A 2,583-nucleotide genomic window follows, 5' to 3' on the forward strand; every position below is an offset into this window, starting at 1 on the left:
AAAGAATCTCTTCCAGGTTTAACACGCTACACTTCTAAATCGCTTCCCAGTGCTATAAATCCTATAACCCGCAAATTTCCTTTGGAGGAGACTCTTGGCTTTAGAAAAAAGGAGGAGACTTAGCTTGGGATGGAGAACGGAATGTCAGTGCCTGAGGAGGGGTACGTGCCACGCTCCTGCAAACCTCAACTTTCCGATAATGAGGGGAGGCCATAAGGAGTTTAAAGACACCCCATGGAATGACTAAAGCACTTACACAGAAACATATGTCATGATTTCCAACAGAAGTTATGATATAGATGAGTCAAACTGAGAGAGCTAAATTTAGGCTTGGTAAGGGCCCCCACACCCTTGATGTCAAGTTTCTGTTTAACGGCAGGGAAGAGAAGAGACCCAACACGAGCGGCATTCGATTTCTCCGGGACCGAGATGCCCAGCACATCGGAATAAGAGTGGCTGTAAGGACCACGCAGCAGCAGGACTGGGGTGGGAAAGGCGGCAGGGTCCTTGGTCAGGAGAGGTAAAGTGGTGACAGGCCACCTTGACAGGGCTTCGTCAGGATATGAGGCTTGGAATCTGGAAGCCTGTGGTTTGGGGAGTCTCACCACTGGGGCCATTAGGGGAAGGCTGAGCTGAAGAGGTCAGTGATCCAGTGCGAGGCCCCACCAACAGGCATGGGGCCAGAGAATGGGGGGTGGGGACAAGCCACAGACCAGGATGTAAGAAGGATCGTGTAACTAGAGGGACTGAACCCACATCAGCCGAGGCTAAGAGGTGCAGTGAAGAATCAACTCCAGGGCCGGCAGACACAGAACACTGTGCCTACAGGTCGAGGATGAACCTCACTGAGTTCTCGCCACAGAGTTACTTCTCTGCATGAATTGTCACGAAGCACTAGGGTCGACCTGTCTTTAAAGCAGCCTCCGTGCACGGTCCTGTGGGCCAGTCTCGCTGTGACAGCTTCCTCTCTGCTTGTCTTCTTTGTCTCTCCTACACGGCACCCTTAGCCTCTCTGTTAGCCCCGCTATTTCTCTGCGTCTCTATATAGACCACGTGGCAGGCTAAACATCATGGGTTAAATGTCACCACCGGTGGAATGGTTGATTATGGTTCCTTAGCTGCTTCTGTTCTCGAGGGCAGGTTAGTGTAAGTAAAAGGCAGTGCCCCGATGTCATTGCTATAAATACAGGGCTTGCGAAAGTCAGTCATCTACCTGGGAGGTACAAAGTTGTTTTGTTGACACTCAAAGTAGAATTTTAGTTTGGAAAGAGCGGCACTAGAAGGATCAATGATATTTTTATTAACTGGACTTCAGCCCCCAAGTCGTGACACACCAACTCCAGTGCTAGCCGAGCAGCTGGGATGTGCTCCGCCCTATGCTACATCCCTGGGGAACATAAATGCCACCTTTGGCTTCTAAGAATTAAAATCGTTGAAGGCAGAGGAGATGGAGCACGACGACAGGAAACTAAGAATCAATGACGTGCTGATCGCACGTGAGGAATGTGCCGATTACCCAGAAAAAATAAGTTCAGGGAAAGAAAAACGATGGTATAAAATCACAAGATGCCGTTTTTTGCCTATCGATTTGGCAAAGACGGAGCGGGGCGGGGGGGATGCGCTGACGACATTGGCAAGATGGCAAGAATGTAAGGAAACAAAAACTTTGATACAGTCAGAGCCAACCTTCCCGGGGACAGCCGTCCACATTCTCAGTAATCATACTCTCGACCAAGCCATACCTAAACCTGAGCTCTATCTTCAGCAGTTAAAAGGACAAATATACAAAGGTGTGAGTTCAAGAATGCTCATCGCAGCATTTTGTAAAATAGTGAAAAATTGTAAGCAAATTGAATGAAATCTGGTTAAGGAAATCATGGTATAACCCATGAAAATCGTCATGCGATCATTAAAAAAAAGATGATGTATTCCGACTTTATCGACGTAGGAAGATGGATGGTATGATATTAAGAGAAAGAGCAACTTACAGTATCATATGTAGCATGTAGACATTTATATTTATAGAACTGGGATCGTACTTTCACATCTGTATATATTCACAGGTATAGAAATAGAAATAAAAAGGTGTTCACCAAAATAGAATAGTCATTTCCTCTGTGGTTGGTATTGTGAGAGGACAATATTTTTCTGATTTATAATTTTTCAATGTTTTCTGAGTTTTTAAGTAATGACCCTGTATTAGTTTCAAGATCAGAAAAAGAATAAAGCGGCAAAAAAGTAAAATACGAACGGCTAATGTTTCAGTTACTATACAAGTTTGGAACCCAAGGTAAATAAAGAAATAAGGAAGTTGAATAGAACTTTTCAGTAGCGATGACCATCATTCTTAATACCATCCAAGTAATTTTTTAATTAGGACAGATTCAATTTTTGTATGTATCCTTCTGGCTTTCAAACTCAGGGGGTTAGAACCTGTATCCCAATTGAAACAAAATATTTTCAGCCCCAAATAAATAAGGTTATAACCCCGTCAAAAGTGATGACTTTAAAAAGACTCCAAGAATTCAAAAAAGTAAGACAAAGAAAAATGTAGAAAACCTATTTAGCTTTTACAAAAAGAAA

This window comes from Pteropus vampyrus, unplaced genomic scaffold (assembly GCF_000151845.1).
Source record: "Pteropus vampyrus isolate Shadow unplaced genomic scaffold, Pvam_2.0 Scaffold372, whole genome shotgun sequence".
Lineage (NCBI taxonomy): Eukaryota > Metazoa > Chordata > Mammalia > Chiroptera > Pteropodidae > Pteropus > Pteropus vampyrus.